At 38.5% G+C, this 27,971-nt stretch overlaps 1 long non-coding RNA gene across 1 annotated transcript; it reads right to left on the bottom strand.

The window, feature by feature from the left end:
* Positions 1–501: 501 nt before the first annotated feature.
* LOC134820804 (uncharacterized) lies at positions 502–26,061 on the bottom strand. The gene is made up of 4 exons (XR_010160925.1): positions 25,897–26,061; positions 2,918–3,024; positions 2,260–2,402; positions 502–1,622 (listed from the first exon to the last, which is right to left on the bottom strand). It is a non-coding gene; the product is annotated as an uncharacterized LOC134820804 (long non-coding RNA).
* Between the last annotated feature and the right edge of the window lie 1,910 nt (positions 26,062–27,971).

Below are 27,971 nucleotides of genomic sequence, written 5' to 3'. Positions count from 1 at the left end.
TCTAGTAAATGTCTTTGAGGCTATTTCTGTGATCAAGATACCGGATAATGTGGCAAAATGTTTTGAACTTCTCAAAAATTTGTGTCGCCCATTAATGTTGTATTTGCGTCCTTTCAGTTTCACAAATTAAACTATCTTTGCTTCTTGCTCGGTGACTTTTATTGACGCTTTTAAACTTTCATAGCCCACAATCGAAAAGTCAAAAAGCTTTTACTTGGTTTAAGGTCACGATCACACTATCCTGATCATATTCAAACAAACGGAAACAAATGTTTTATGGAATATGGATGCAAAATTAAAATATTAGATTTAACATTGCGGAAATTACAATTAAACGGGATTTAATACGTAAAATCGATTAAATAAGATACTTCAATGCCAATACAAATTTTTCCAATTACACTTGTTGAATTTTGCTGTATTTCTTTAATTTTATTCAGATCACTAAAATGTTGTCTCTTAAATTGAAATCATTGCTAACAGATCATAATAAAACAAGCATTTTAACCGGAAATTTAGATTAAATCAGAATGCACGATAAATCTGAATTTATATTTTCACGCGATCAATTGCCACTGTCGACAAGCAGGAAGAATAAAATTATCAAAGAAGACACGTGAAATAAAGATCACGAAAAGCTTCCCATAGACCACAAGGGACCCCTTTATAATCAATACTGTGAAGGATCATACTTTAACTTAAAGTAACTTTAAATTAAACATTGTAAAGATTTAGTCATCTTATTCAAACTATAGGGAAAAGTAAGTTCGATAAATCGGGGTATACAGGATCGGAGTAATCGGATTTATTGTTCTATACCGGTTTAATTGTCCAAGTTAACAGAACTAAAAATAAGTCAGCATCATAAGGAAAGTTTACAAATCTATGTCCTACAATTATACTACAAATATATTATGAACAAGGTATTAAGTTATATAAAGTCAAAACTAGTGCAAACATTACAATACAAAATATATATTTACAAATTGTGTTTAGAAAGAGCTACAGCTAAATCTTTAAACACTTTCTTGGTTATGCTATACTTTTGATTTAAAAAGTTAATCACAGTTCATTAGAAGTAAAGTCTTAATTAAACTCGTCGAAAATTAATTTCAGTACTGGTCAAACTATGATAGTTTAGTGTCTCTATCAGTTGAGTTCGACCTGTAAATCAACTGTTTGTCAAGATTTCTAGTTTGTTTATTTTATCGTTATGATCACTTTTCTTTAATTTAAATTATTTGTTAAAAATCATTAAGTAATCAGATATTTAGTTACAAGAGCCACTCTGACATGTATATTAAATATTTAATACACTTAGTCGATATAAGCGGGATATGAAAACCTTACTCCATTCTGTCAAGTTCCACCTCCTCGGCAGTCCCACTTTTTCTGAAGACAAGGTACTACTACTAAAGTCCCACTCCTTACACCAGCCTTGCGAGGAGAACACTAACTATCCCAGCAACCACCAGTCCTACCACTGAATACGTCACGTGACTAGCGCCGTTACAGAACGGCTCTGTGCAGAAGTTGCACGTGCAGTTCACGTGACCCGCAGCTGTACAAGAAGCTTCTTGTGCTGCACAGCCGTCCTGGCCATAGCTCTCGTATAGGCAACCCTGAGGGGCGAAATATAGTGTTAATAGACAACCCTGTTAAAATCGAATACTGAATCAATAACTGAATTTTATTTGGCTGCTAATTCAGAAACTAATTCATAGTTACTGGGCCGCGCTCAGCCTGTCATTCCGCCGAATCTATGTTAATGAACACGATAGCCTGAGGTCCCCAGGTAAATTCATAGTCGGTTACTCTATGCATGATTTTTATTATGATTAAACAAATTCCATTTTTTACGATAGTTTTTTAATGTATTTTACTTTTTGTACAAATCTATGTCACCACTTGTATTGCACTCATCGAGCTACCATTTATTTAAAATAGAAATATAAATAAATTGAGTTTGAACTTGAAGTACAACTACAGTTTCGGAGGAAATCTAATCTAAAAAACTAACAGCTATTCAAATTGCTTCTCCCTTAACAGAGAAAATTAAACAATTATAAATTCATAATATTGTTATTATTTTATGATAATAATCCCATTAAAAAAAATAAATAAATAAGATTTAAAAATAAAGAAAATGAATAAAGAAAATGAAATGAATAAAGGAAATAAAGTGAATAAAGAAAATAAAATGAATAAAGAAAATAAAATGAATAAAGAAAATAAAATGAATAAAGAAAATAAGTGTACCTTCTGAATAAGTGGAGCAGCAGTTGAATTGTCAGGATCCTTGAAAGACATGTAGTAACAATCACTAGACTGTGTACACACAGTTTTAAACGTCTCCGTACACGTATCATTACTCATTGTGGCGTTACAGTACACACAGTACTCTGCGAGGTTAAGTTCGGGATCATGAGTATTATGAGATAAGAAATATTATATCGGTTTTAGACAAAAATACAAAATACTAACCATGTAATTTAACGAAAAGCAGATAAGGTGCGATCATACTTTGATCGTCATGCTTTTACTTCACCCAAATCTAAATTTACAAGATTTTTGACAGATATACGAAAAAACACTACGTAACTGCAGCTATGCCTTGCATGCAAGGGCCGCAAGGCATAGAGTAGGAAGTATCAACAGCAACCTCTATATACTAAAATGATGTTGTTAGTTCCTTGTGCCGAAACAAGGAACAATCAAGACCTTATACAGTAAAACCCCAATTAACCGCCAAACGATTTACCGCAGCCGTTTCCTTCCCCAAATTAGGAATTAACATATAAATGTTAACAATCAAAACCCCGATTTACCGTGGACCCCGATTTATCGCGGTTTTTACTTTTCCCCAAAACTCCGCGGTAAATTTGTGTTTTACTGTAAAAACTTAATAAGTACGAACCTGGAGTATCTTTGCTGTATCTATAGTAACTAGCTCTATTATATCCGTAGCCAGAGAACGCAAACAGAGTCATATACGTCAACACTGTAGATCTGCTGTAGCTAGACCTGAGACAAAGTACAATAAATCTTAAAATTCATGTATTTATTTAGATAAATCTTTATATCTCAATCATTAGGCTCACATAAAACGGCAACTGTGAAGCAATCGGATTGAAAATATTTGTCAACCTACCGTAATCACATTTTTTCTATTTTTATTCTTTTACCCTTCTCTAATTACATTGAAACTTCTAGCTGTCATTCCAAAACTGCAGAAGTTAATTAGAAGAAGTGGAGACACCGTTCACTCGGGCTATCATAACAACCCTTTCTGTCACCCAACAATACAATTTGCAACTGCATAGCTTTCACCGCCCAAAATTGAAGCCAATCACTGTAATATTAGTATTGCAGCTATTTGAACTATTGCAGCTATTCGCTGCTGCCTATTTTAGCCGACTAATTATGTACCTAGAGTAATATCTGGACCCCCTCTTAAAGCTAGAGGTAAAACTAATTATGTACCTAGAGTAATATCTGGATCCCCTCTTAAAGCTAGAGGTGGAACTAATTATGTACCTAGAGTAATATCTGGATCCCCTCTAAAAGCTAGAGGTGGAACTAATTATGTACCTAGAGTAATATCTGGATCCCCTCTAAAAGCTAGAGGTAGAACTAATTATGTACCTAGAGTAATATCTGGATCCCCTCTTAAAGCTAGAGGTGGAACTAATTATGTACCTAGAGTAATATCTGGATCCCCTCTAAAAGCTAGAGGTAGAACTAATTATGTACCTAGAGTAATATCTGGATCCCCTCTTAAAGCTAGAGGTGGAACTAATTATGTACCTAGAGTAATATCTGGATCCCCTCTAAAAGCTAGAGGTAGAACTAATTATGTACCTAGAGTAATATCTGGATCCCCTCTTAAAGCTAGAGGTGGAACTAATTATGTACCTAGAGTAATATCTGGATCCCCTCTTAAAGCTAGAGGTAGAACTAATTATGTACCTAGAGTAATATCTGGATCCCCTCTAAAAGCTAGAGGTAGAACTAATTATGTACCTAGAGTAATATCTGGATCCCCTCTTAAAGCTAGAGGTGGAACTAGTTATGTACCTAGAGTAATATCTGGATCCCCTCTAAAAGCTAGAGGTAGAACTAATTATGTACCTAGAGTAATATCTGGATCCCCTCTAAAAGCTAGAGGTAGAACTAATTGTGTACCTAGAGTAATATCTGGATCCCCTCTAAAAGCTAGAGGTAGAACTAATTATGTACCTAGAGTAATATCTGGATCCCCTCTAAAAGCTAGAGGTAGAACTAATTATGTACCTAGAGTAATATCTGGATCCCCTCTAAAAGCTAGAGGTAGAACTAATTATGTACCTAGAGTAATATCTGGATCCCCTCTTAAAGCTAGAGGTGGAACTAATTATGTACCTAGAGTAATATCTGGATCCCCTCTTAAAGCTAGAGGTGGAACTAATTATGTACCTAGAGTAATATCTGGATCCCCTCTAAAAGCTAGAGGTGGAACTAATTATGTACCTAGAGTAATATCTGGATCCCCTCTAAAAGCTAGAGGTAGAACTAATCATGTACCTAGAGTAATATCTGTATCCCCTCTAAAAGCTAGAGGTAGAACTAATCATGTACCTATAGTAATATCTGGATCCCCTCTTAAAGCTAGAGGTGGAACTAATGATGTACCTAGAGTAATATCTGGATCCCCTCTAAAAGCTAGAGGTAGAACTAATTATGTACCTAGAGTAATATCTGGATCCCCTCTAAAAGCTAGAGGTAGAACTAATTATGTACCTAGAGTAATATCTGGATCCCCTCTAAAAGCTAGAGGTAGAACTAATTATGTACCTAGAGTAATATCTGGATCCCCTCTAAAAGCTAGAGGTAGAACTAATTATGTACCTAGAGTAATATCTGGATCCCCTCTAAAAGCTAGAGGTAGAACTAATTATGTACCTAGAGTAATATCTGGATCCCCTCTTAAAGCTAGAGGTAGAACTAATTATGTACCTAGAGTAATATCTGGATCCCCTCTAAAAGCTAGAGGTAGAACTAATTATGTACCTAGAGTAATATCTGGATCCCCTCTAAAAGCTAGAGGTAGAACTAATTATGTACCTATAGTAATATCTGGATCCCCTCTTAAAGCTAGAGGTGGAACTAATTATGTACCTAGAGTAATATCTGGATCTCCTCTAAAAGCTAGAGGTAGAACTAATTATGTACCTAGAGTAATATCTGGATCCCCTCTTAAAGCTAGAGGTAGAACTAATTATGTACCTAGAGTAATATCTGGATCCCCTCTAAAAGCTAGAGGTCGAACAGCAAGATGAAGCCTCTCCACAACAAGTCCTATCCTGCTACCTCCTCGTGGTGAAGACTGGAAACTGGATGAACAGTGGTGATCTCCAGGCTAAGGGCAGCGAAGGGCGACGGGAGGCTCACTGACCCCCGCGGATTTCAATTATTGGATCACATAATTATCTCCTAACTCTAAACCTCAAGAGAAGAGAGGTGCAGAGAATCAGTGACTCCCCCGGCTGTGGAGTGAACAGTAGCTAAAGAGGTATTGGCCGTTTGCCTCTGACCTTGTTTCTATGACCCAGGTAAACTGGACCACGCTCTGGAAACAGGATCGGCCCCCCATGCCTGGGGTAAAGAGGTAGTCAGGGGGAAGGTTAGCTCCCGTAAAAGTGGAGCCTTGGCTCACACTCTAATCTCCCTAAGCTTTGGGACAGAAGCGTATAGTCATTTATTGGAATTGGTGAAGAAAGAAGAAATAATACAACGACAGGACATCATCACAAAACCCACTCTTACTGATTAGTAGCAACAAGTGTTCTAGCGGAAGTTGTTACTCACGTGGCCAAGATGGATAAGTCATTTAACGCTCAAGTGGCGCCCGGCGTTAAGTAGGTGTCTCACTTTGCCTGATGTGCAGGGGACTGCGCATGAGACACCAGCCATTGAAAAGTTTGATGATGTCTTATAATAACACTAGGGTTAAAGTCCCTACCACTGATTTAGATGTCGGAGGGGACCGGATTGATGACTCTCTCACCCTAAAACTCCCTAGGAGAGGGGTGACAGATGATATGCCGGCTCCTTCACCCGGCACAAAAAATAACATAAAACAACAAAAAAGGATGGGGATGCATTGGTTTCTTGTAGTGAGGTAGCTCTAGTAGGGACATTTAATGTCCGAACTGCTAGAGAAGGTTACAAGCGCCTTGAACTCGTGACTCAGTTTCTGGAGAGTGGCATGGAGATCCTTGGGATCTAAGAACATAGGATTGTCCACCAGGAGCCGATCAAGATCGAAAATTTCAAGGAGGGGGTTAGCTTGGTAACTGTTTCAGCATGGAGGAATGGAGCAGGAGCAGCCACTGGTGGAGTGGGCTTTCTGCTAACTAGAAGAGCATACAGCGCAATCAGCCTCATTAAACCCTATGGCTCAAGGGTGCTGACTATCTCTTTCAACGGAAATCCCAGACTCACAACTATAACTGCCTATAGTCCTACCGAGGCAGCACTAGTTGAAGAAGCGGAGGATTTCCATAACACCCTTAGACAGGCTATGAATGATGTGCCAGCGCACCACCTGCTGATCACAGAGGGAGATATGAACGCCCGGCTTGGAAAGGAGAGTGAAGAAGATTCCCGTTGGTACTTTCATACTCGTACCAATCGGAATGGAGAGCTACTGAGAGACACTGCCCTGGAGTGCGATATGGAAATTACCAATATCCGCTTCAGAAAGAAGGTCAACAAGAGGTGGACCTTCTTATCCGATGGGACACTTAACAAAGGTCAGATTGACTATATCCTCATACGGCGGAAGTGGAAAAACTCATTAAAGAACACTGAAGTTTACAACACTTTTCAGTCGTTGGGATCTGATCACAGAGTTGTAGTGTGTAAGATCAAAGTTAGCTTTAGGAAAGGACACAGGCCTCCGAAAAAAATTAACTATGATTATAGTGCCCTGAAGTCGGATGGTGAGCTTCAAAATAAGTATGCAATTGAAGTTCGGAATAGATTCTCTGGCCTGGTAGAGGAGGATGATGGGGCCACTGAAAGCTACGGGAAGCTTATGGTTGCTATTGAGGCGGCAAACAAGAGCCTTCTGCCAAAGAAGACTCGACAAAAGCAGATTGACCCCTCAAGTGACCCAAGAGTGGACAGTGCAAGGAGGGGACCTGGGGACTGTTCTTGGCCAAGGACCAATACCATCAGGAGCCTTGTGAGGAGAAGAGAGAGGAAGTCGCCACTAAAAAGAATTTGTTAAAGGCCTGCTACAAAGAGGTAGAGGAGGAGATCCTGAAAGGAAAGATCAGGAAAGTTGAGGATACTGCTGATCGTTGTAAGAACAAGGAAAGCTGGAAGCTTGTCAACGATATTTCAGGGAGGACAAATCCCAGCTGTGGACTCGTGGAAGGGGGCAGCTCAACAGAACGTCTTGAGAACTGGAGGAAGCACTTCTCTGGGTTACTTGGACAGCCACCCACAGTCCCTGACAATAGTATTCCGATCAGGAATATACACCCTCCACTGAATATAGAGGATGGCCCGTTCACCATTGAGGAACTACGTCTTGCCAAAAAGCAGATAGTAGAAGGCAAAGCTTATGGTGATGATGGTATCTCACCTGAAGTGATGAAGAGGGTGGACATCGATGACGTCATCCTGAAGTTCTGCAACGATGCATTATGTGATGGTCTCATGCCCGATCAATGGAAGCTCAGTAATATTGTTCCTGTGCCAAAGAAAGGGGACCTCACTAAGACCGACAACTACAGAGGAATATCTCTGACATCGATAGTCAGTAAAACTCTGAACAAAATGTTGCTGAACAGGATGAAGCCAAGTCTTGAGGAAGTTTTAAGGGACAACCAGAATGGCTTTAGACCTGGGCGCTCTACAACATCGCACATCCTTGCTCTACGAAGAATTATGGAGGGTGCTAGAGCCAAAAATCTTAAGGCCACCATGGTTTTCATAGATTTCAAAAAGGCGTTCGATAGTGTGCATAGAGGTTTGCTCATGAAGATATTGAAAGCATATGGCATACCAGAAGCCATAGTGCGGCTCATTGAGGGTATCTTGTTATACCTTCTGTATAACAAGTTTTAACTTCTTAACTTTAAGCTTAACCACGCTCTCCCACAGTTCAACTGATTAACAGAAGATCACTTTAACAACGAAGTAATACAGCCATCAACTCAGTGGCTGATTACTAACACAGTCAACGCGTCCACGACTAGGAACAGGACACATCGCCTGGACACTTCGATTTTAGCACGGGAGATTTGCCACGGACTTTACTGAGTTACTGAATAGACTCTTTACTCCCATCTTTATCGTCTTGATATTATACTTATTGTCAACGTTACTTTTATTCGTATTTTATCCAACTGTTTTAATTGTTCAACGTTAGACAGGACCTAAAACTAATAGCCTGTAAACGGGTCATTTATAATAAGTGGAGCCTGATCCAAAAAAGAACAACTGATCCAGAGGAGAACAACTAGACATGTCTAAAGAACAACTTCTTCAACAACTCAAAACCATTATCGACGAAGCAGGTGAGAACGCTACTCTTATTAAACAAGAGGCTGTAGATTTATTAGATTTACAAGCACAGATTACTCAAACTGCAGCCCAATCCAACGGTGCTCAGCCAGGTTTAACAGAGGCACTAGCAAAATTAAAAATTTCACAATCAACGAAAATGCCCAAATTTGTCAAAACAGACAACTTCTCAAGATATTGTGAACGATTCCAAGAATACGTTTACATAGCAAAAATCAACGATCCAAACCTTAACATGTTTTTTCTACAAAATTTGGACGATGAAACTTATTCACAATTAAGAAATGTAGAACTTACCGACGAACAAAAAGCTAATGCTCAACTTTTCTGTCCAATTTACAAGCGAGCAATCTACGCGGACATGTCCATCTCACTCAAAAACGAAGTGATGGAATGTCGTCAAAAAGTTGACGAAAACATTGCGGATTACGCATTTCGTCTCAGAGAAAAAGCAATGATTGCATATTCTAACACGCAAGATGCTGAAGAAAATTGTCTAATAGCATTCCTACGGGGAGTTAAAGATCCTCAAATGAGGAGAAAACTTAATGAAGCATCATCTTTATCAACGTTCAAAAATGCAATAACCCTAGCAAAACGCTTAGAAAAAGTCAACGAAATGCTCAACGAGGAACCGGAGGTAAATTCGATTCTTAAAGAGTCAACTTACTCGTTCAAACCGGAAAGAGAAAAACCTGATTATCCACGAAATGAGTCTTATAATAATCAACGATATAGTAAATCGGAGTCTCCCAATAGAGCCTCAAACTCCGATTATCATCAACGCGAACGGAGAGACAGATCTTCGTCAAGAGACCACAATAGATCTCGACCCAGAGATAGGGATAGCAATCAAGGAAATCAACGAAGTGACAACTATGACAGATCTCGTTGGAGATCGTCGTCACGTGACTCCAGGGGAAGCAACCAATCCAGGTCACAGTCACCCGGCTACAAAAGTAGTAGATATAGGTCTAATACTCCAAGCCGATTCAACGATAGACGAGGTAGATCCAGGACTCCGGAATATAAAAGGTATAATTATCGCAGTGACAATAACAACGATAATTACAGACGAAATAACCGTTATGGAAACAATTTCCATCGTAACGTAACTTGTTATAACTGTAAACAACAAGGTCATATTCAACGAAACTGTTCTTATAATACAGTAAATCATTTTGTAAGTCAACGTCCACCAATGCAAAATTGCGAACAGTTCCAACAATATGGAAGGAATTTCCCTCCGTCTAATCCTGATACACAACAACATGTCTCTAGGAGTAATCAGATTCCAACTGACCAATCAACGATACAAAATCACAACGGTTTAAACTAAAAAGGGGTTGTGAATTCTCTCATTTCAACGAAAATATTGCCTCTAATAACAATAGAAGTAACTATTTACAACCTCGATTAAACCCCTATAACCAAATTATTGTCAACGGATATTGTGAAAATACTATGTGCAACGTTTTAGTGGACACAGGTGCAACAATCAGCTTAGTGTCTAGTAGAATAATCTACTTAATGAATCTGGAACTTAACATCAGACCTACTAATAAACTCATAGCAGGATTAGGTAAGAAGATCATCCCTATGAGAGGGGAGATAGTCCTGTCCCTCCAACTGGGTAAAGCTAGTCAACGACACATATTTGTAGTTAGTGATAATCTTGATTCTGAGATTTTGATGGGTATGGATCTCATGAAGAAATTCAACATGTGTATCAACGTACCACATAAATTGATTCAAATGCCCCATAACAACAACGTTACCTTCATTAACAAACCTGTTGCTATAAAATCTAGAATGAAAATAAGATGCAACAGAACCATTAAAATACCAGCTAAAACAGCTTGCTACGTCAACGGCAAGATCCCTGTTTGTAATACCACGACAAACTATGAGGGAATTATAGAACCTTACAAGAAATTAGCCGAATCAAATGGCATTTTTGTTACTGGGTCTATATCTTATTCTAACAAGAACTTAGTACCCATACACTGTATCAACCCAATGCCCTGGGAAGTAACAGTCTACAAAAATCAACTGTTGGCATTTATTGAACCATTTCAACCTTTTGGTTCAATTCAAGAAGCACATGTTATTAAGAAAGCTACTGATTTCTACGATGCTTCTATCAACGTTCCGAGACTATCAACAGCTGAACCCGTTGAAGTTACACGGGAAAAAGGAAAATGGGATAATCCCGAAAATTTAATCAAACAACTGAAAATTGACAAAATAGATGTTTCTGAAAATTACAGAAACGAGCTTAAGTCCTTAATAACGGAATTTAGTCACTGCTTTTCCAGAGACAAATTCGATCTAGGATGCGCTTCATTCTACGAAGCAAGGCTTACTCTCAAAAGATACTTTACTCCTAAATGGGTACCAACGCGCCAAACATCTTATAAGATGCAACCATTTATGGATCAACAGATAGAGAACTTGGAAAAATCTGGTCAAATATCTAAATGCAGATTCTCTATATGGAATCTTCCTGTCTTCTTAGCAGTCAAACCAAATTCTAAATCAACGGCCAATCCTCACAGATTCCTGGTGGATGCGAGAGCTCTTAACTCTCAGGTCATTAAGGATAATTACGAATTACCTCGTATTAACAACATCCTCGACAAAATGACAGAAGGTAAATTCTGGTCAAATTTTGATCTAACCTCGAGTTTTACTCAAATTGGTTTAGAGCAAAATTCCCGCCATTTAACGGCGTTCACATACAATCAACGACGCTATATGTTTAACAGAATGATCCAGGGTGCTATCAACTCGTCTGCGGAATTTTCCCGCGCAATGGGACTCTTGTTCGAATCAACGCCTTTCTCGTCATTATGCTTCTTTATCGACGATTTGCTTATGGCATCTAACACTGAGAGGGAACACATCAAACGGCTAAGATTTATGTTTCAACGATTAGAATGGGGTAATCTCAAATGTAATCCCAATAAAACTAATCTCATGGCCAGAGAGGTCAATTTTGTCGGACACACTCTCAGTGAAAAAGGGTTACAAGTTTCGGACGACAAAATTCAAGCTATTAAAAAGCTGCCTCCTCCCATCAACGTTAAGTCTTTACAGAGCTTTCTAGGTATGTTAAACTATCACAGAAATCATATTCAACATTTCGCTCAAACTGCCGCTCCATTATACAACCTGCTGCAGAAAAACGCCCCATTTAACTGGGACGATTCTTGTCACGAAAGTTGGTCTAAACTTCGTACTGCTTTAATGACAGCTCCCATATTAGGTATTGTCGATTATACTGACAAATATCAATCATACATAGTAACTATCGACAGCAGCAAAGCTGGACATGGTGCTACGTTAACTCAGTGGGATGGTAATCAACGTAGAATAGTTGCTTATTTCAGTAAAAGCGTACCAAAGCATCAACAGAAATTGGGCGCCACTAAACTTGAAATGTTAGGATTGCTAGCCGCATTAAAACATTGGCGAACCCTCTTGCACGCAACTCCCTTTATTGTAAAAACAGATTGTGTTGCTCTGCTTTCATTACAATCTATTTTTCATAAGGAAAATTCTTATATGCAACGACGCTTAGCTATGCTTGCAGGTTTCACTTTTAAAATTCAACATATAAGTGGAAAAAGTGAAGAGATCAAAATAAGTGATTATCTTTCTCGTTGGGGACCGTTTGAAGTAAAGTCAACGAATGCTCAAACTCAAACCCGTAATACCAACGTCACTGCAAAAAATTGCATTTTTTTCCCTGCTCTTGCCGAAGGCAAAAAGATCGTAGGGAATAAGTAATCGGGTTTAGATATATGAGGTGGCTCGACGGTCCTACGATGATGACAAAAGTCTGCTCCTTCGCAATATAGACCACTCCCATATAATTATGTGTATAAAAGGAACCTATTTTGCGCGCGCGACGCCAGTTATGTGTTAATTAATTGCAGGCATAGCAACCAGTTTTAGGTGCTTGACGACTGTTAAATTTCCGCTAGCTCTCCGCTAGGCATCCGCTAGGCATCCGCTAGGTTCCACTATTCATCCGCTATTGCCGCTAGTTTTTTAATAAATTACCGAGTGATAAAATTCAGAACAAACTAAATTATTACATCAGCTGATAAACTCGTGGCCGATTATTTAACAGTTGATTGACACTGAATGGTAAAAAGCGATTACATTTACATATTTAAGAACAGATGTTACTTTACATTTACATTCAAGAAGCAACTAAGATCAAGATTGCGGTATGCTTTTAAAGATTCCTATATAGTCGATGGTGCTGTAGATGTGTCGAGTAAGCATCAAAATGTATTAGTTTATGTTAGATACTTATAATAACTAAGATGAGACAGAATATTCTATTCCAGTCAAAAAAGTTGGCATACGACGATGCAATAATATGACGTGACATAATACACATCGTTAACACGAAACAAACCGCGCAAAATATGAAATGATCTACAACCAACCACACGTACACAGATCAACGCGACACTACAAAAATGCGCGCAGAATTTTCAAGTTCTGCACGTGGCACGCTAAATATATCGAAAACGATTATCATGTTACATGTGCGCCAAACACCACTCTGGGATACAATAAAGTAGAACAATTACATTGTAGGCAGTAGGGAAATTTGATCGTGCGTGGTTTTACCGCGGCGAAATTCTTGTTGATAATAAAATCAACGATTTTAATGCCAAAAATCTGGCAGGTGTAGTCTCACAAGGCACACAAACATCAGAAATCAGTAAAATCAACGACTCTGATATGCTCAATTATAATGAGGATAATATTTGTCAGACGAACAAATACGGCTTTGGCGACTCATGTGTGAGTTCAACTGATGAAGAATCATCAGAATCGGATGAGCTTGATTCAACCAAGCTGCACAACGTACTACTTCAAAGTATTGAAAAAGAAACAACGCCAATTACCTTAGATGACGTACGCAGTGAGTACTTCAACGACAAAATATTGCTTGAGGTTATTGATTGGGTAAAAATCAACAAAAAACCAATTAACATTGACTCTCGCAGCTCTCATTGTGAAACATTCCATTATTGGAAAAATTTCAATCAACTCACATTCAACAATGGAATATTGTACATCAATAGAATCAACGCTAATTCCAAGAAAACCACTAAAGTTATTGTGTTACCTTACACATTAATAGAACGGGTACTCTACTCGTATCATAACACAATTTCAAATTGTCATCCTGGAGCTGAAAACTCCTATGAATTGTGCATCAAACGATTCTACTTTTACAAAATGCGTAAAGAATTTGAATTGTGGGTCAACGCATGCTTAGTGTGTAACAGAACTAAACAAGCACAAGCACTTCGAAGGGCACCTCTACGGCCTATAATTTATAACCACCCTTTTCAAGCTATTTCCATTGATCACTTGGAAGTATCTAAAACGCCTACTCCACGAGGCATAACAGCCCTATTAAATATTACTGATATGTTCACCGGTTATTTAGTTTGTATCCCAGTTAAGTCACAAAAGGCTGAAGTCACGATACAGAAAATTATTGAACATTGGATATTGCGATTTGGCATGTTTAACAACCTTCACCACGATTTAGGTGCAGGATTCACCAGTAAACTGTTTCAGGCCATTCTCAAAGTGTTTAACATTAAAGATAAGCCAGGCTCTAGTTTCAGTTCTAAAACTCAAGGCAAAATTGAAAGTATGAACCGACGCCTGAACATTGCCTTTCGTTCAACTTTGTCTGATAAGGACTTTAAAAACTACGACTTGTACGCTAAGTACATTACCTTTGTGCTCAACGCGCTGAAATCCTCCAGAACAGGTCATTCGGCATATTACTTAGTCCACGGTCATGAGCCTATCATGCCTAGGGATCTGTTTATCAACGACAACAGATTAGAGAAACTCCAATCTGAAAAGGATGTTTCTAAGGAGGAAAATTATGCTTACCAACTTTATAAGCAAGTCCGTGACGTAACCAGATCCGTCATAGCCAGCACTAAACAACGAGTCCAATATATGGCTACTCAGTATGACAAAAAAGTTAAGGGTCCATTCTTTGAAGAAGGGCAGTACTGTTTCCTACTTGTCAACGTACCAAAGCACAAATATAGTGAACGCTGGACCGGTCCTTACCTTATAACCCATAAAATTAACAATTGGAATTATATTATTCAAGTCAACGGAATAGAAAAAGTAGTAAATATCGAGAAATTAAAACACTACAAAATCTCTAAATATTCAAATATCGACGGTGAACTAGAGAAGAATTTATCAACAGGAAATTCTAAAAATAAACCATCAACTTCAATTTCCATTCACAAACCTTCTAATCCCAAGGAGGACAGCGAAAGTGATGATGACATCATCATATCTATTCCATTATCAACGAACACTAAACTTGATACACATAACAGTTCAAGTCAAGCTATAAACAATAATGAAGGGAAGACAGATCAAAACACTGTCTCCAACCAATGTACCACTTCTACTGGTACTCCTATAAATGTCGATCAACAGGAGGTACAAATGCCTTCTCCTTCGAATAGTTTGGAACCCAGAGCTACACCTATTCCAGTAGGTGAGTTAAACAACGATAGTAGTGTAGTTTCAACGCCTGCTAGTTCAATCAACGAGTCAGAAAATGAAGATGATGACCAAGAAGCATTCTACGATGCTAGCACATCTTTGCTTGGTAATGAACAGCCAGAAAATCAACCGAGTGGTAGTGGCAGGAATCTAACTCTGCCGGATATAGATAAACACGGTAAGAAAAAGGGTATTAAAGTTCCCTTAGCTTCCAGAGAACTCAGCAGATCAGAAATACAAGAAGATCTGACTGCGGATCGCAGGTCTAATGCTCGTTATGGCTTAAGACCTAGGGTAACTGCGGTGAAGAAATATGGATTTAGTTCACCAGTTAAAACCCTAAAAAAGAAGATAACCAAATCGAAATCTTCTAAGAAGTGACGTAGGTTACTCACGAGTTTGACTTTATCAACGTGTCAATAACGCCTGACTCGAGTTAAAAGCTCAACTTTAAGTCAGATGATTGTATCATACCTCACGTGCTTTAATTAGCACTAATAGTCTGCTTGTTAGTACTTCGTAGTCACTTGAAGGTAAAACTTCCATTGTGATTAATTTCACTAGTACTTACTTGCTACTTCATTCAGCTATATGGATGTTAGTATTTTCGGTGTTACTAACATATTGTTACGGCAACTCTTATGGTAAATTTTGGGATCCGCGGGGTTCCTCTGAAGACTTGGTTATCACCTGGGTCTTAAAGCTGAATAAATTGGTATGATAACTTTGATGCAGGTTCACACTATGATTAGTGTTCTAAATTTTTGCCCGATTTTCTGCACGCAGGAATAATATTTTAGGACTCCAAGCCGGGGAGGCTAAACGAACTTCCCCTAATGTTCAACGTAAACCGATTCGCACGGTTAATCTTACGGCAAATTCAACGCCTTTTAATTTTATTTACTCAACCGAAATTTCCCAAGTATTTGGGAATATAGGTGAGATAACACTTCGCTAAACAGTCTTATCACCCCTGTTATCAACCAGTTTCACTCCAACAATTTCCTACAGCTGGAATTTATTTGGTCAACGTGTCTAACCATATTAACTTTGGGTGCAATGACATGGTTAATAATCTTACAAATCAACGTAAAAACACAGGCAACGGTTATCGGCTGAGTATATTAAGTTATCAAATCAACGTACAGATAAACGCAACACCAGTCATGAAACTACCCCATCCAACTCAAAGGGGGCTTCTACTTATCGAATTATCTTATTTCAACGAAGTGCTCTTCTACGCAACCTTCAGCTAACCTATGCATTACGAGTTTAACAATCACGTGAAGCCAGGGTCCTCCTTACCAACGAATTACGACTCACTTCACATTTCACTCGTTTTATGTCAACGTACTTTTACACACTAGTATAGCCACTTGCTTACTTTACTTCTTTTCTACGCAGTAATGTTATTTTACTTACACTTGCTTCTCATTAGCATTATTCAACTTATTATCACTTTCTACGTTACGATAATCTATTCTATCTGTTTAGAGTATGTCCGTATCAGACAGCATTATTGATAATGTTACACCTGATCTTTTAAATGTTGATTCAACGCCCAACACTTTGGACTACTCTACTATTATTAGCAGGGAGGTTCAAAATCTTGATATCCCTATTACGGAAAACATTTCAACAGTTTTCAACGACATGATCAACGATTGTCAATTGAGCTTAACTCATTCAAACCTTAATCAACCTGATATTATCAACGATATTAGCATCACGCTAAACAATTCTGACTCAGAAATCCCATATCCAGGAAAAGTTACCATTCCTAACAGGAGTCAAGTCAACGCACATTCTCATCAACGCCCTATGAGCCCTGTCTGCTGGTTTAACATTCAGGATGACTAAGATACTCTACTCTACGTCCATCTACAAGTATTCAGCAGTACATGAAAATGTACTAGTTACAGGAAGTACTCTTTTTCATTTCATCTTTCATTGTAAATCTTTTATCTTCTTCTTTCAACGTTTTGGTAGAGAGGATTTGTTATAAATCAAGAGGCTTGCATATAATGAACATATTGACACGGGTGCAGAGTTGAGTCTGTACGGAACCTAGTAGTTTCAGATCCTTGTTTAACTTGCCGTACAGCAAGGTCATCCACTACTTTAGCCCGGCGAGGCACATAACTCCCTCTACAACTCCATGACAAATGTTTCATATATACTAGCCGAGTTCACAAGAATATATCCTTGTGTTTGAGAAGAGCTCGTTAGAACTGCTTCCTTTCCCTTCAGTATCCCACAGTCTCTCGAGTTTCGTAACTGCTAGAGAACTCTCTTAAACAATTACTAGACTCGGTGATTATAAATCAAGAGGCTTGCATATAATGAACATATTGACACGGGTGCAGAGTTGAGTCTGTACGGAACCTAGTAGTTTCAGATCCTTGTTTAACTTGCCGTACAGCAAGGTCATCCACTACTTTAGCCCGGCGAGGCACATAACTCCCTCTACAACTCCATGACAAATGTTTCATATATACTAGCCGAGTTCACAAGAATATATCCTTGTGTTTGAGAAGAGCTCGTTAGAACTGCTTCCTTTCCCTTCAGTATCCCACAGTCTCTCGAGTTTCGTAACTGCTAGAGAACTCTCTTAAACAATTACTAGACTCGGTGATTATAAATCAAGAGGCTTGCATATAATGAACATATTGACACGGGTGCAGAGTTAAGTCTGTACGGAACCTAGTAGTTTCAGATCCTTGTTTAACTTGCCGTACAGCAAGGTCATCCACTACTTTAGCCCGGCGAGGCACATAACTCCCTCTACAACTCCATGACAAATGTTTCATATATACTAGCCGAGTTCACAAGAATATATCCTTGTGTTTGAGAAGAGCTCGTTAGAACTGCTTCCTTTCCCTTCAGTATCCCACAGTCTCTCGAGTTTCGTAACTGCTAGAGAACTCTCTTAAACAATTACTAGACTCGGTGATTATAAATCAAGAGGCTTGCATATAATGAACATATTGACACGGGTGCAGAGTTGAGTCTGTACGGAACCTAGTAGTTTCAGATCCTTGTTTAACTTGCCGTACAGCAAGGTCATCCACTACTTTAGCCCGGCGAGGCACATAACTCCCTCTACAACTCCATGACAAATGTTTCATATATACTAGCCGAGTTCACAAGAATATATCCTTGTGTTTGAGAAGAGCTCGTTAGAACTGCTTCCTTTCCCTTCAGTATCCCACAGTCTCTCGAGTTTCGTAACTGCTAGAGAACTCTCTTAAACAATTACTAGACTCGGTGATTATAAATCAAGAGGCTTGCATATAATGAACATATTGACACGGGTGCAGAGTTGAGTCTGTACGGAACCTAGTAGTTTCAGATCCTTGTTTAACTTGCCGTACAGCAAGGTCATCCACTACTTTAGCCCGGCGAGGCACATAACTCCCTCTACAACTCCATGACAAATGTTTCATATATACTAGCCGAGTTCACAAGAATATATCCTTGTGTTTGAGAAGAGCTCGTTAGAACTGCTTCCTTTCCCTTCAGTATCCCACAGTCTCTCGAGTTTCGTAACTGCTAGAGAACTCTCTTAAACAATTACTAGACTCGGTGATTATAAATCAAGAGGCTTGCATATAATGAACATATTGACACGGGTGCAGAGTTGAGTCTGTACGGAACCTAGTAGTTTCAGATCCTTGTTTAACTTGCCGTACAGCAAGGTCATCCACTACTTTAGCCCGGCGAGGCACATAACTCCCTCTACAACTCCATGACAAATGTTTCATATATACTAGCCGAGTTCACAAGAATATATCCTTGTGTTTGAGAAGAGCTCGTTAGAACTGCTTCCTTTCCCTTCAGTATCCCACAGTCTCTCGAGTTTCGTAACTGCTAGAGAACTCTCTTAAACAATTACTAGACTCGGTGATTATAAATCAAGAGGCTTGCATATAATGAACATATTGACACGGGTGCAGAGTTGAGTCTGTACGGAACCTAGTAGTTTCAGATCCTTGTTTAACTTGCCGTACAGCAAGGTCATCCACTACTTTAGCCCGGCGAGGCACATAACTCCCTCTACAACTCCATGACAAATGTTTCATATATACTAGCCGAGTTCACAAGAATATATCCTTGTGTTTGAGAAGAGCTCGTTAGAACTGCTTCCTTTCCCTTCAGTATCCCACAGTCTCTCGAGTTTCGTAACTGCTAGAGAACTCTCTTAAACAATTACTAGACTCGGTGATTATAAATCAAGAGGCTTGCATATAATGAACATATTGACACGGGTGCAGAGTTGAGTCTGTACGGAACCTAGTAGTTTCAGATCCTTGTTTAACTTGCCGTACAGCAAGGTCATCCACTACTTTAGCCCGGCGAGGCACATAACTCCCTCTACAACTCCATGACAAATGTTTCATATATACTAGCCGAGTTCACAAGAATATATCCTTGTGTTTGAGAAGAGCTCGTTAGAACTGCTTCCTTTCCCTTCAGTATCCCACAGTCTCTCTGTATAACAAGTTTATACTTCTTCTTTCAACGTTTTGGTAGAGAGGATTTGTTATACCTTCTGTATAACAAGTTTTAACTTCTTAACTTTAAGCTTAACCACGCTCTCCCACAGTTCAACTGATTAACAGAAGATCACTTTAACAACGAAGTAATACAGCCATCAACTCAGTGGCTGATTACTAACACAGTCAACGCGTCCACGACTAGGAACAGGACACATCGCCTGGACACTTCGATTTTAGCACGGGAGATTTGCCACGGACTTTACTGAGTTACTGAATAGACTCTTTACTCCCATCTTTATCGTCTTGATATTATACTTATTGTCAACGTTACTTTTATTCGTATTTTATCCAACTGTTTTAATTGTTCAACGTTAGACAGGACCTAAAACTAATAGCCTGTAAACGGGTCATTTATAATAATCTATACGAGCACAAAGGCTAAAGTAGTTACAGCCGATGGTATAACAGAAATTTTTGATATCCTGGCTGGAGTACTGCAAGGAGACACTCTTGCCCCGTACTTGTTTATTATCGTGATTGACTATATCATGACAGTGTCTATAGACGATGATGACTCGGACTCTGGGTTCACTCTCAGGCCTGCACGGAGTAGAAGGATTGGTGCCGAAAAGATCGCAGACGTCGAGTTTGCAGATGATGTTGCCCTTATCACTGATACCATTGAAGGGGCAAAACTACTCCTGGACAGGCTTGAGAAAGCAGCACTGAGTGTTGGGCTAGCCATGAACGGCACTAAAACTAAGTTCATGACTCTGAACATGACAGAGGAGGCGAGTAGTCTTAATAGTTGTTCTGGAAACCAGCTGGAAAAGGTGACAGACTTTGTTTACCTTGGAGCTTGGATAGCAACAACAGAGAGGGACCTGCGGGTCAGAAAAGCTAAGGCTTGGGCAGCCTGCCACAAGCTGAAGAAGATGTGGAAGTCTGACCTTAGAAGAGGACTGAAGATCCGTCTATTTGTTGCTACTGTGGAATCAATACTTCTTTATGGTTCTGAAACGTGGACGTTGACAGAGCAATTGAAGAAACGCATTGATGGCTGCTACACTAGAATGCTAAGGATGGCACTTAATGTGGATTGGAAGCAGCGAAAAACCAACAAAGAAGTCTATGGCAACCTACCGAGAGCAACCATGAAGATCCAAGAGCGCAGGATGCGACTAGCAGGCCATATCCACCGGCACCCAGAACTAGTCGCAAACCGCTTGCTACTCTGGGAACCAACTCATGGGGTGCGGAGTAGGGGGAGACCAGCCATGACCTATGTTGATAGCCTACGAGCTGACACGGGTCTCAACGACATTGGAGAAATGGGCGGACTTATGGCGGATAGAGTTTTATGGAGACAGCGCATCAATACTCGGACGCTGAAGCCGCCTTAAGTCAAGTAAGTCAAGAACTAATTATGTACCTAGAGTAATATCTGGATCCCCTCTAAAAGCTAGAGGTAGAACTAATTATGTACCTAGAGTAATATCTGGATCCCCTCTAAAAGCTAGAGGTAGAACTAATTATGTACCTAGAGTAATATCTGGATCCCCTCTTAAAGGTAGAGGTAGAACTAATTATGTACCTAGAGTAATATCTGGAACCCTTCTAAAAGCTAGAGGTAGAACTAATTATGTACCTAGAGTAATATCTGGATCCCCTCTAAAAGCTAGAGGTAGAACTAATTATGTACCTAGAGTAATATCTGGATCCCCTCTAAAAGCTAGAGGTGGAACTAATTATGTACCTAGAGTAATATCTGGATCCCCTCTAAAAGCTAGAGGTGGAACTAATTATGTACCTAGAGTAATATCTGGATCCCCTCTTAAGGGGACATACACCAAAAGCTTTTATGCCCTGGCCCTGCTGTTAACGTCATATTAAGAAAGTATACATATAAACAATAAGATTTGATACATTCAAAATTATTTTTGAGGACCCGCACTTTCGAAAAAATAAATATTTTCTTTTTCGAAATTTTTCGAAATTTTGAGAAGTCTGTCACTGTAATACCGATATTTCGGTCATTTTAAAAGTCTTTTGGCTGATTTTGTTACTGAAGATTACTTACAATCCGTACAAGAAATCCCTGAAAGGATTATATAATTGAACAATAAATGACGTAGTTACAGACCAAAGAAGGTCGAGAGAAGCAAAATTGAAATTTTTGTAAAAATCAAAGTTGTATATTTTACCATTCACCCAGGTCATAAGATATCGCTTCAAAAATTATTGTGAGTGTAGCTGATAATCATATCCAACTTTTTGGAACAGGATTTCTCTCAATTTCGAGTTTTAAGGTATGAAATGTGGCCTCAAACGACTTAGTAAAATTCATCGTAAAAAGGGCCAAACATGGCAGATTTAAGGCTTAAAATGCCTATAACTCACAAAATATCAGTTTTTTTGAAATAATTTTTACAGAATCGTAATCAGCTTGAGAAGACGAATCTTTTAGTACCAAATAGGTGATTTTAGAAGACAAATTGTCTTAAATAATTTTCTAGCTCGAACACAAGGGTCCCCCCTTGTATAAATTTTGTACAAATTGTACACATTTTTTTACAAATTTTGTGTCTTTAACTTTTATAAATTTGGTACTAAAAGATTCGTCTTACCAAGCTGATTACGATCCTGTAAAAATTATTTTTTTAAAACTGATATTTTGTGAGTTATAGGCATTTTAAGCCTTAAATCTGCCATGTTTGGCCCTTTTTACGATGAATTTTACTGAGTCGTTTGAGGCCACATTTCATACCTTAAAACTCAAAATTGAGAGAAATCCTGTTCCAAAAAGTTGTATATGATTATCAGCTACACTCACAATAATTTTTGAAGCGATATCTTATGACCTGGGTGAATGGTAAAATATACAACTTTGATTTTTACAAAAATTTCAATTTTGCTTCTCTCGACCTTCTTTGGTCTGTAACTACGTCATTTATTGTTCAATTATATAATCCTTTCAGGGATTTCTTGTACGGATTGTAAGTAATCTTCAGTAACAAAATCAGCCAAAAGACTTTTAAAATGACCGAAATATCGGTATTACAGTGACAGACTTCTCAAAATTTCGAAAAATTTCGAAAAAGAAAATATTTATTTTTTCGAAAGTGCGGGTCCTCAAAAATAATTTTGAATGTATCAAATCTTATTGTTTTTATGTATACTTTCTTAATATGACGTTAACAGCAGGGCCAGGGCATAAAAGCTTTTGGTGTATGTCCCCTTAAAGCTAGAGGTAGAACTAATTATGTACCTAGAGTAATATCTGGATCCCCTCTAAAAGCTAGAGGTAGAACTAATTATGTACCTAGAGTAATATCTGGATCCCCTCTAAAAGTTAGAGGTAGAACTAATTATGTACCTAGAGTAATATCTGGATCCCCTCTTAAAGCTAGAGGTAGAACTAATTATGTACCTAGAGTAATATCTGGATCCCCTCTAAAAGCTAGAGGTAGAACTAATTATGTACCTAGAGTAATATCTGGATCCCCTCTTAAAGCTAGAGGTAGAACTAATTATGTACCTAGAGTAATATCTGGATCCCCTCTAAAAGCTAGAGGTAGAACTAATTATGTACCTAGAGTAATATCTGGATCCCCTCTAAAAGCTAGAGGTAGAACTAATTATGTACCTAGAGTAATATCTGGATCCCCTCTTAAAGCTAGAGGTGGAACTAATTATGTACCTAGAGTAATATCTGGATCCCCTCTAAAAGTTAGAGGTAGAACTAATTATGTACCTAGAGTAATATCTGGATCCCCTCTTAAAGCTAGAGGTAGAACTAATTATGTACCTAGAGTAATATCTGGATCCCCTCTAAAAGCTAGAGGTAGAACTAATTATGTACCTAGAGTAATATCTGGATCCCCTCTAAAAGCTAGAGGTAGAACTAATTATGTACCTAGAGTAATATCTGGATCCCCTCTTAAAGCTAGAGGTAGAACTAATTATGTACCTAGAGTAATATCTGGATCCCCTCTTAAAGCTAGAGGTAGAACTAATTATGTACCTAGAGTAATATCTGGATCCCCTCTAAAAGCTAGAGGTAGAACTAATTATGTACCTAGAGTAATATCTGGATCCCCTCTTAAAGCTAGAGGTAGAACTAATTATGTACCTAGAGTAATATCTGGATCCCCTCTAAAAGCTAGAGGTAGAACTAGTTATGTACCTAGAGTAATATCTGGATCCCCTCTTAAAGCTAGATGTGGAACTAATTATGTACCTGGAGTAATATCTGGATCCCCTCTAAAAGTTAGAGGTAGAACTAATTATGTACCTAGAGTAATATCTGGATCCCCTCTTAAAGCTAGAGGTAGAACTAATTATGTACCTAGAGTAATATCTGGATCCCCTCTAAAAGCTAGAGGTAGAACTAATTATGTACCTAGAGTAATATCTGGATCCCCTCTTAAAGCTAGAGGTAGAACTAATTATGTACCTAGAGTAATATCTGGATCCCCTCTTAAAGCTAGAGGTGGAACTAATTATGTACCTAGAGTAATATCTGGATCCCCTCTTAAAGCTAGAGGTAGAACTAATTATGTACCTAGAGTAATATCTGGATCCCCTCTAAAAGCTAGAGGTAGAACTAATTATGTACCTAGAGTAATATCTGGATCCCCTCTAAAAGCTAGAGGTAGAACTAATTATGTACCTAGAGTAATATCTGGATCCCCTCTTAAAGCTAGAGGTAGAACTAATTATGTACCTAGAGTAATATCTGGATCCCCTCTTAAAGCTAGAGGTAGAACTAATTATGTACCTAGAGTAATATCTGGATCCCCTCTTAAAGCTAGAGGTAGAACTAATTATGTACCTAGAGTAATATCTGGATCCCCTCTAAAAGCTAGAGGTAGAACTAATTATGTACCTAGAGTAATATCTGGATCCCCTCTAAAAGCTAGAGGTAGAACTAATTATGTACCTAGAGTAATATCTGGATCCCCTCTAAAAGCTAGAGGTAGAACTAATTATGTACCTAGAGTAATATCTGGATCCCCTCTAAAAGCTAGAGGTAGAACTAATTATGTACCTAGAGTAATATCTGGATCCCCTCTTAAAGCTAGAGGTAGAACTAATTATGTACCTAGAGTAATATCTGGATCCCCTCTAAAAGCTAGAGGTAGAACTAATTATGTACCTAGAGTAATATCTGGATCCCCTCTAAAAGCTAGAGGTAGAACTAATTATGTACCTAGAGTAATATCTGGATCCCCTCTAAAAGCTAGAGGTAGAACTAATTATGTACCTAGAGTAATATCTGGATCCCCTCTTAAAGCTAGAGGTAGAACTAATTATGTACCTAGAGTAATATCTGGATCCCCTCTAAAAGCTAGAGGTAGAACTAGTTATGTACCTAGAGTAATATCTGGATCCCCTCTTAAAGCTAGATGTGGAACTAATTATGTACCTGGAGTAATATCTGGATCCCCTCTAAAAGTTAGAGGTAGAACTAATTATGTACCTAGAGTAATATCTGGATCCCCTCTTAAAGCTAGAGGTAGAACTAATTATGTACCTAGAGTAATATCTGGATCCCCTCTAAAAGCTAGAGGTAGAACTAATTATGTACCTAGAGTAATATCTGGATCCCCTCTTAAAGCTAGAGGTAGAACTAATTATGTACCTAGAGTAATATCTGGATCCCCTCTTAAAGCTAGAGGTGGAACTAATTATGTACCTAGAGTAATATCTGGATCCCCTCTTAAAGCTAGAGGTAGAACTAATTATGTACCTAGAGTAATATCTGGATCCCCTCTAAAAGCTAGAGGTAGAACTAATTATGTACCTAGAGTAATATCTGGATCCCCTCTAAAAGCTAGAGGTAGAACTAATTATGTACCTAGAGTAATATCTGGATCCCCTCTTAAAGCTAGAGGTAGAACTAATTATGTACCTAGAGTAATATCTGGATCCCCTCTTAAAGCTAGAGGTAGAACTAATTATGTACCTAGAGTAATATCTGGATCCCCTCTTAAAGGTAGAGGTAGAACTAATTATGTACCTAGAGTAATATCTGGATCCCCTCTAAAAGCTAGAGGTAGAACTAATTATGTACCTAGAGTAATATCTGGATCCCCTCTTAAAGGTAGAGGTAGAACTAATTATGTACCTAGAGTAATATCTGGATCCCCTCTAAAAGCTAGAGGTAGAACTAATTATGTACCTAGAGTAATATCTGGATCCCCTCTAAAAGCTAGAGGTGGAACTAATTATGTACCTAGAGTAATATCTGGATCCCCTCTTCGAGCTAGACGTGGACCTGGAACTACTGCTCCTACTGCTGCTCCTAGCTCCTCCTCCCCGTGCTCCCTTACTCTCCACGTAGACGACCAGGAGGAGCGTACAAAGAAGGACTAGTAACAACTTCATGATATACACTTCTGATGGGGGATGTGTTAGTGACCATGAGAATGGTTTACAGTGTATATTGTAGAGTTACTGTCAACAATTTACCAATGACGTTAAAATTGCCAAAATATTCACGTTTCTCTACTAGGTATATACAGTTGTAAGTACGAGAAATATGGTCACAGCAGCTTGTCTGCTGCAACTGTGCTAGAGTGTGACATATCCTTATAAACTCGCTATACAACATTGAATTAATTCATCATAACAAACGCACAGTCAACGCCAATATATAATCCCTAAAATCCGAATCGCTGAATTAAGCTGTGTGAACGAGACTGCACTCCAAAACTAAACACTACAGCCTCAAATAACGTAGCGTAACTTAGGGCCCCGCAGACCCCGCTGTGCGGGGGGGCGCAATTTTCCTGAATTTTAGGCCCTTTCACTGAAAAAACGCCTTGTTTGTGTATTTCCCTGTCCAATTTAGCGTTCGGTCGACGCGAAAAAAATATTTGGGATACCCTTTTTTGCTTCAGGGGGCGCAAAAAGCTGTAGGGGGGCGAGAAAAAAGTACCCGACCTTTTTTTTTTTAATTTTTAAATTTTTTTTTGGGACACAAAAAATTTAAGGGGGGCGCTTTTCGTCACTGAGCGGGGGGGGGGGGCGCCAAAAGGCAAAGTTACGCCACTGCTCAAATAACGTGGACAAGTAATTCCGAATCTTCAAAGCGAAGCTTCATCAATACTTTACACTTATATAAAGTATGAAGCTGAAGAGTATCTGTCAATAATATTAATAATACCCAATTACAATAATTATAATACTCTGATATATCTCTAAACGTTTCACAAGCAACAGAAACAATTATACAATACACACTGGCTCGCCTGGTCTGTGAACTGTGAAGCAGCCAGATATCATTAACTCATTAAGAACAAGCAAACAGAATGTCAAATGATACACTAATGTACTAGTGTACTAGTGTATTAGTGTACTGATGTATCAGTACACAGGGCTGAAAAGATCTAGATATTCTCACACTGCGAGTGAAGCAAAGGAACGCGTAGAGTGTTAGAGTTGTGGAATTTTATGTTAACAATAAAGTGTCTGATTAGGTTATGGGTATGCACCTGAAAATGTAAATTGACACATATTCGATATTTAATATTAAAATTCAATTATAGAAGTATGATCACTCCTTATCTTTCCCAAAAATGAGGAAATAAATGCAGTCTTCATTGATTTATGCAGTTTCTATCAATTTTGCTGCTCATTGTCCCGTTATGAACTATTTTTAAGCAGCCGAATGGAAGCCACATGGTAGCCGAAAGGAAGCCAAGTGGTAGTCAAATGGTAGGCTCCGGCCGCATGTAGCAATTCAGTTTTATGAAGAAGAAGTCAGGAAAATAAAAAATCCAGTGGGTTTCTATTCTCAGACTTTTAAGTTTTATACATGTCGTGCAAATGAAGCAGCACAACTATTATAACTGTATAAATTATTTGTTATGAACTGCATACATTATTTGTTATGAAATGGAAAAAAGGTGTGAAAGCAGCAAACACCGGAATTTTAATCAAAAGAATGTTCTGAAGTAAAGAAGTAACATTTATTTGAGCAGCTGGGAGCCTTCATCAAGTTACAGGCTCCGGTGACGTCATAACTGGCTCGGGTTTCATCAGGTGTTTACACTTTTACAGCAATTATGGCCGAAAATACTAAAATACCCATATTTGGGAATAAAAGCATGAAGTTATCGGAATAAAAGTTGTTGATCGATATAATATTAGATATTTGTATCTAAAGAAAAGATCAAAGAGAGCTTCCCCAGAAAGATGATCGAACGTAAAGCTGCTTTCTGAATAGACAAACTAACAGCGCAGATATATTGCATTGTATACATTGTATTGTAGCTAAGACTAAGAGAAAGAAGGCAGCAAATAAAT

This window comes from Bolinopsis microptera, chromosome 9 (genome assembly GCF_026151205.1).
Source record: "Bolinopsis microptera isolate Bmic1 chromosome 9, MBARI_Bmic_1.0, whole genome shotgun sequence".
Classification (NCBI taxonomy): domain Eukaryota; kingdom Metazoa; phylum Ctenophora; class Tentaculata; order Lobata; family Bolinopsidae; genus Bolinopsis; species Bolinopsis microptera.
Note: the sequence above shows the minus strand (reverse complement) of the source record. Positions and strands in the feature narration are given on the sequence as shown.